The sequence below is a fragment of the Callithrix jacchus genome, chromosome 21, assembly GCF_049354715.1.
Source record: "Callithrix jacchus isolate 240 chromosome 21, calJac240_pri, whole genome shotgun sequence".
NCBI lineage: Eukaryota > Metazoa > Chordata > Mammalia > Primates > Cebidae > Callithrix > Callithrix jacchus.
In genome coordinates this window covers 29,871,451-29,879,801 of record NC_133522.1, presented here as the reverse complement: position 1 = coordinate 29,879,801, position 8,351 = coordinate 29,871,451, and the positions used below count along the sequence as shown (strand labels likewise).

At 34.8% G+C, this 8,351-nt stretch overlaps 1 pseudogene; it reads left to right on the top strand.

Moving 5' to 3' along the window:
* Positions 1 to 6,183: 6,183 nt before the first annotated feature.
* LOC100409945 (tubulin alpha-1B chain-like) lies at positions 6,184 to 7,538 on the top strand (annotated as a pseudogene).
* The last annotated feature ends 813 nt before the right edge of the window (positions 7,539 to 8,351 follow it).

Below are 8,351 nucleotides of genomic sequence, written 5' to 3'. Positions count from 1 at the left end.
ATTGCTATTTCCAAAAAGTTTTAAGTAAACAACTATTTTATATGTAGGTTTGGGAAACTCTCTTGTGATTTAGGTAAATTCTCCAACGCGTTTCTTTTATTGCTTTCTTCAGATGAATGCTAGATATGTGCAGACCTAATGCTAATGTATTAAATTATTATTCATTTAAGATATTCCAAGTATTGTAGGTTTTCTGTTTAGCAAAGTCTGTAGTTGATGCGTTACCATTTATCACAGGTAGTAACCCATGTAATGGCTCAGTTGGAATAAAATCAAGTTAATTCTTCATCATTTGGGGTTACTCAGTATCTCTAATATATTTTAAAATATCTCCATTCAAGAAAAATGTCAACATAATCATTTAAACAATTTTGCAAAATATCTAAAAAATGCTTAATCAGGCTTGAGTTTTTCCAATAATGCAGTGAAAGCAATGCTCAAATATGGTAGGAGAAATTGCTGTTACATTTCTTTAATTTTTGTTCTGTGAAATCAGCTGCCAAGATAAGACTTTTCCCTTGTCACTTTCCCTCATATTCTGAAAAGACTGTGGCCAGAATATGTTCAAGCCTAAATCCAGTAAAATGTATTAAACTATAATGCTTATATTTTGGTAAATGTTGATCATTTATGTTATTTGTGATCATTAACATGTATTCAAATTAATCAAAATATCTTAAGGTGAAAAAAACCTATTTGTGTAAAAAGAATTTCTATAACAAGGTGCTTACATTTTTTAGATTTAAACTTAATAGTAACTGATTTATGATTCCATTCATAGGAAACCACATTATTTTAATTCATGGCTTATACAACTTTTCACCATGTTTGCAGGTACTGCTCTGAAATCGCCATGACCTCTAACCTAGATGGCTGCAATACCTACTAGGACTTCTCCCTGCCTCCATGTTTGCCTCTCTACATTCCATTCTCAACAAAGCACCCCGTGTGATTCACTTAAAACATACAAGTCACTTCATGTCACCTCCTGTTACTCTGAAGCTCTAGTTTTCCATCTTGTCAGGATGGAAATGAAGAGTCACTAGAGTACCATAAAATGACTATGTTATGTGTTCCCAAATGCCGCCTCACAACTATACTGGATTCACATTATACTCTCACCCTTTCTCTTTCTGTTCTAAGCTACGTTAGTTGCCTTACTGTTTCTCCACCGTAATAGGTATGTTGCTAACTCATGGCCTTTGTGCATGTGGTTCTGATAATCTTCCTTAGATAATGTTTCACACTCATTTTATCCTTCAGGCATTTCTGCTCTATGTCATCCATCAGTGAAATCTACACTTGCCACCATATGGCATGCCGCCACCTCCCAACCATGCCTTAGTAACATCTCCCCAGTTTATTGCTTTAATCTTCATCATAACACTTATTGCCACTTGACTTGACACATTATCTGTTTATTTCCAGTCAATCACCAGTAGAATAATGAATACAGAATAAATATTTGTTAAATGAATTAATAAATTAATACATAAAAGATAGGAGTTGAGTCTTACTTCTATACCAGAGGCAAATAATCTAAAGCCCTCCGACTAAATCTAGCCAACTATATGTTCTCTATAAGTAAATACAATTTTATTGAAAACAGTCCCCCAAGTTTGTTTACATAATGTTTATGTCAACTTTTGCATAATAGCAGAGTTGAATAGCTGTGACAGAATGGGAAGTTAGCAAAGACAAAAATAGTCCCTCCTTAAAGAAAAGGTTTGCTCATTAAATCTTCATATAAATAATTTTTAATTATCTTACTCTTCTTTTTCAAATGGGAAAGAGTAGCTGTAGTTATATCATTCAATATTTTTTGCAAGTGATTGAAATAAGATTTTGATAATTTGTGGGAACCAGATTTACCTTACATAAGGGAATGTGGTTTTGGAATCACAATTTTCACGTGAAAATTGGGTGACTGCATAATAAGAAGTTTGATATTTCTGTAACCATTCTCTGAGAAATGTTCCCTAACTGTATCTAATTAAACTGATACAAAAATGCCACAGGCTAGCCATTTAATGAAAGGCATTAAAGAGATCATTTGAAAAATAAAAGGAAAGAAACTTGGATGCAAGCAATGACATTTTACTATGACATGTTGCTTTATCTTTCATCTTTCTGAACTTACATGGACAAGGACATGTGATGTCTAGTTCCACAGAGCAATTATATATTTAATGAGAAAGAGCACTAATTGGTAGGTAATGCTCTCATTGATTGTTTCCTAACCAGTTAGTAATTGCATATAAAAGTCATATATTAGGGACTTAATTAACAATACAAATTACTCTGCCAAAAATGGCATAGCATTGCCACATAATTTATGTTGAAGCTGTCTTCATTTTCTCCTAGCATTTTGAAATCTTAGTAGAAGAAAGAACACTAAATTTAAGCTACTTTCTTTTTTTTTTTCTGAATCCATTTGATTGTTTAATTGTTTAAGCCATGTATTTTTTAAAATCTGTGCATATATATAGAATATCATTAGGGAATATGATTTATTGCCCCAATTTCTGGAAAATGAACTAATATGATAAATATAGTAAGATGAAGTTCTTGGATGGAAGCAATCACATTGTAAATAATTTTACATTTAGTGTTAGGAAATTTATGCTATTATTAAAAAATACAATAAAAGAGCTTTTATTTTAAAATTGATTATTTTGAATTTTGTGATAATTCAGTCAAACGACTATCTGTGAACTTTATTTGGCTTAGTGTATTATTATAAGTTGCCCTAACTTGTATCTTCTATGTAGATTAAGATATACAGCTTTTCCACCCATTCCAGAAGACTTCCTTTGTGACCCGACTACTAACTTCTCTTTATCTCAAGAGTTAACCACTATTCTGATACTTATAAGTCCTTGAATTTCTTTACATTTTGTAAAGCAAATGTTTATCCTGAGACACCAGAATAGAGTCGCCGTTTTTGCTGTGTCTAAATCTCCAACCTTTTCTTTTCCCTTTCCGTTTCTATTTTTTTAAGAAGCTGTAATGTTTGCCTTGAAAAGTTTTCATGAATCTGAATTAGGATGATTATGAACTCATGGTACAGTTTAATATGTATCAGAAAAAATATGATTAAAGTCTTTAGATGATTTCTTTTAACAGGAGGCTCAGTGTATCTGCCTTCTGGCTTTTATTTTTATTTCTCTCCCAGCCATTTAATGCCTGCTAATTGTTCATTCCATCTTCCATCTGGTGTTAAAAAAGTGGTTGCAGTATACTTCTATTATTTTATTTTAAGTTTTCAGATGGAATAATTTCGCAAAGGAATAGTAACTTTCAGCTACTATTTGGTTATCCAATGATACAGTTCATACAGGAAAGGTGGAAAAATCACCTCAATCCTTTCTATCATTTAATCAATTTTCAGAAAATGATTTCGATCACTGTGTTTTCAGCAGTTGATCAATTATTATTTAGTTTTCACATTTATGTGAACTAATGGATTTATGATGAGTTTTAATTCATTGTGCCTCTTATCCATTTTGAAGTTCAATTTGTTCTATCTCTGATGAGAAAAATTTTAGAAGGTTGGCTGTTGAATTCTTCAGGCATGATCATAGTGGTCATTGATAGCTTCCTTGGTGTCTGTTTTGTCAAGATAGTCTCTACTCAGTCTAGTACATTTTCTTCCAGAGGCGTGAATACATTGATTTCTCCACAAAACACATTCTCTCTTAAATTGGACAGTACAATATGAATTTATTATATTTTCTAGTTCTTTTCTAGGGGATTTAGGATTAATAGATAAAGACAAAGTTACACATTTAAAAATGCTTGTGAGGCCATCCTGATATTTCCATTTTCATTTCCAATTCAAAATTCTAAGATTTTTGCATGGCACCTTCTATATTACCTGTTTGTTGCAATTGTTATGCCTTGATAATTCTGACTCTCAAAATACAAAAGATGATAGAATGAGAATATCCTGTAATTACTCATTTGCTTGATTTCTTATTGTACATACAACTGTCTCAGAATAACAATACTAATACCACCATCTCTAATTACAATTACTAACAAGAGTTCTGTTACTTTGTTTTACATTTTCTCTATTCTCCAATTTTTATTATTTCTGTATTGAAGATTTATATCTTCTCTCCTTGTTCCCAATCAGTCCAACTAGAAGACTATACATTTTATTAATCTTGTCAAAGTATACATTTTGGTTAAATTGATTTTATTTATCTATTATTTTGCAGGAACAACTATTCTAAGTGTAACAGATAGATCAGTGTGACTTTCTCTCATGCTTTCCTGTCAACCTTGCTGACTTCATTTTATTTTTTATTTTTTAGGCCTTTAGCAATTCATCAATCAAAGGTCAATCAAAAATTGCTCCTCAATGTCTTCCCATCTATTTTTAGGTGGTTTTAAAATAAAGTATATTCTTCATTGTAAAAGATCTCACTCATGTATGACTACTAGTTAATTGCCCAGTGAACTTAAATATGGCTTGATGTTTCTCAACAGATTGCTTTAAATAGGTAAGTTTATTAAAATAGGTAGGTTCATTAAAAAAAAGATTTAATTACATTACTGAACTGAAAAGATATAATTAAATAATGCTTTAGAACAGTGCCTAGTACATTGGAGGAGCTCAAGTAATGTTAGCCAATAAAATTTTCTTCTTTTTAAAACTAAAAATTCCCATGTATGTGATGCTGTTTGTGAAATATTTGTGATGTGTATTGTTGTATTTTTTTTAAAATAAATAGCTCAGATGAGATCATGGTAAACTTTTCATTAATGTGACTTCCAAGCCAGTTATATACTATAGTCACGGAAAATAGTAGGTATGTGATACATTTGCTTAGAAACCATTTCAAAATTAACAGAGTAAAATAGAGAACCATGTGAAATTATTGTTAATAGAAATCTGCCAGATTGGGATGGTTGACCTCATCTCAGACTGAGTTCACAAGCTGGCCAACCAGCACATAGGTCTTCAAGGCTCCTTAGCTTTCCACAGCTTTGATGAGCAAACCGGTTCTGGGTTCAGCTCCCTGCTGATGGGACGTCTCTCTGTTGATTATAACAAGAAGTCCAATCTGCAGTTTCTAATTTATCCAGGAACCCCCCACCCTCCAGGTTTCCAGGACTGTAGTTGAGCTTTATGACTCCATCCTCACCACCCATACCACCCTGAGCACTAAGATCCTTACTTCATAGTAGACAACGGGGTTCCCCACTGTAACCCCAAGGGTTCCATGTAGAAGCTGATAATTAGCTACATTAGAAAGAAATTATTTCATAGTGATTATTTTTTAAAATGATAATTTCATGTTTTATTCTGAAGCAGTAGTTTTGAAAGCGCTTCTCAAGTTAGATCTCAAAATATTTTTCCTTTAAAAGTGACATCAAAAAAGTCTGATATAATAAAAAAATCCAATAAGTCCAATCTTTGACCTCTTAAAATTGAGACAATGATAAGAAAGAAAAGGTTATCGAAAAATACAGAGACGGAGTTGAAATAATCATTTATTAGAAAAATAAAACCCTGATGCCAAAAATAGGTATTAACAAGCTATAATGTATGACAGAGTGTAATGTTTGGAAATAAAGTTAATAATGAGTTTAATAAAAAAGGTATGGAAATTTACATATTTTCATTGCATTTATGAAAGAGAAACATCTTTTCATTGTCATCTTTGTGCTACATTTAAACAGTATTTTACATTATGTGTCCACTACTACTGATACCCATAAATTAATTAGTTTAAGATGACATTTCAAAGCTTAATATTCAGGTTTTGTCATCATTAAGTAAAGGTTAAAATGATATGTCAACAGCATCTTGGAGCAATTGAAAGGCTAGTAATAGGTAATAGTTCAAGCCTCATGACAGTTGAGACCAGATTTCCTTGTGATCCCCTTCAAAACCACCAGAATGCTGTATTATTTCCAACTTCAGTTTTATTTTCCATATGCATTTTACAACTTTAATATTTTGTGTTAATAATAATCTTTTATAGCTATACCTATTTAACTTTACATTTGTTTTACCTTGAACATTTTTATGTGCAAATTCCAAAGGGGATGTTCAATCATAAATATTACTGAGTGCATTACTTACCTTGACTCTTAGCTTGTTGGGGTTGGTCATCGGACCCGGTATCTGCTCCTGTCTCGTTAGCCTCCTAACTCTTAGCCACTGTGTGTGAGTGTATCTCCGTTCACATTGGCCAGCCTGGTGTCCAGACTGGCAGTGCCAGCTGCTAACTCTACTGCCAGGAAATGGCATCCAGCCCCATGGCCAGATGCCAAGTGAAAAGACAATTTGAGATGGAGATGACTCCTTTAACACCTTTTTCAGTGAGATAGGCACTGAAAAGCATGTGCCCAGGGCAGTGTTTGTAGCCCTGAAACCCACAGTTATTAACAGAGTTTATACTGATAGCTACTAGCCACCTCTTCCACCCTGAGAAGCTCATCACAGGCAAGGAAGATGCTGCCAATAGCTCTTCCTGGGGGCACTACATCATCGGCAAGGAGATCCTTGACCTCATATTGGACTGAGTTTGCAAGCTGGCTGACCAGTACACACGTCTTCAGGGCTTCTTAGTTTTCCACAACTTTGATGAGCAAACTGGTTCTGGGTTCAACACCCTGCTGATGGGACATCACTCGTTGACTATAACAAGAAGTCCAAGCTGCAGTTCTCCATTTGCTTAGGAACCCCCGAACCCTTGAGCTTTCCACATCTGTAGTTGAGCTGTACGACTCCATCCTCACCTTCCACACCATTCTGGAGCACTAACATTGTGCTTTCATAGTAGACAATAAGGCCATCTATGATATCTGCCATAGAAAGCTCAATATTGAGTACCTAAACTACACTAATCTTAACTGCCTTATTAACCAGATTGTATCTTCTATCACTGCTTCCCTCAGATTTGATGGAGCCCTGAGTATTGATCTGACAGAATTCCAGTCCAATCTAGTGTCATGTGTGTACATCCACTTCCCTCTGGATACATGTGCCCCTGTCATCTCTGCTGACAAAGCCTTCCATGAACAGTTTCCTATAGTAGAGATCACCCATGCTTGTTTTGAGCCAGCTAGCCAGAGAGTAAGAAGTGACCCATGCCATGGTAAATACATAACTTGCTGCCTTTTGTACCCTGGTGACATGGTTCCCAAAGGCGTCAGTGGTGCCATTGTCACCATCAAAACCAAATGAAGCATCCAGTTTGTGGATTGCTTTCCCACTGGCTTCAAGGTTGGCATTAGTTACCAACTTCCCGCTGTGGTGCCTGGTGGAGACCTGTCCAAAGTACAGAGAGCTGTGTGCACACTGAGAGACATCACAGCCATTGCTGACATGTGGGCTCACCTGGACCAAAAGTTTTACCTGATGGATGCCAAGTTCCTTTGTTCACTACTCTGTGGGTAAAGAGATGGAAATAGGAGAGTTCTGAGGCCCATGAAAACATGGTCATCCTTAAGAAGGATTATAAAGTGGGTAGTGTGGATTCTGGTGAAGGAGAGGGTGAGAAGAAGGAGAGGAATACTAATTTCGCATTGCCTTCAGTCCTGCAGCATGTCATACCCCCAGAATTTAGCTTCGACATGAGCTGACTGGCATTCAAGCTTTTCTTTTACATTGTTTTCAGTCAGTGGTGATCATGTCTTTTCCATGTGTACCTGTAAGATTGTTTTGTCATGTCTCAAAGTAAAGTTTTTAGAGTCACAAAATGAATGAACCAAATAAATATAAATACTATCTAATTACATAGGATATATTTTAATTTCCTGCAGAGATTAATGTAATTCCTGTAAGTAATGAGAATTCATACCACTATTCACTGGATTTGGATATACTGTCATTTTATGTTTTGGCAAACATAAAATATGAGAAAGATCGAAATAGAAGATGAATGTATATTAATAAGAACAGTATTTTATGAGTACACAGGATCTGTTATATATCCCTATCCATTATGTAAGTTAATCTATCATCTATATCCGGGGTGTACAAACAACATCCTGTAGGCCAAATCTGGCTTGCTGACTGTTTTCATAAATAAAGCTGTACTGAAAGTCAGCCATGTTCTTTTGTTTACATATTATCCCTGACTGCTTACCTACTACAGTGGCAAAGTTGAGTAACTGTGACAACCCACAAGCCATTTAAAATACAAATAGCTGGCTGGGAGTGGTGGCTCACACCTGTGATTTCAACACTTCCGGAGGCCAAGGCTGGCAGATCATTTGAGGCCAGAAGTTTGAGACCAGACTGACCAACATGGGGAAATCCCATTTCTACTAAAAAAGTACAAAAATTAGCAGGGTGTGTAATTACAGCCAGGCAGGCACCTATAATTACA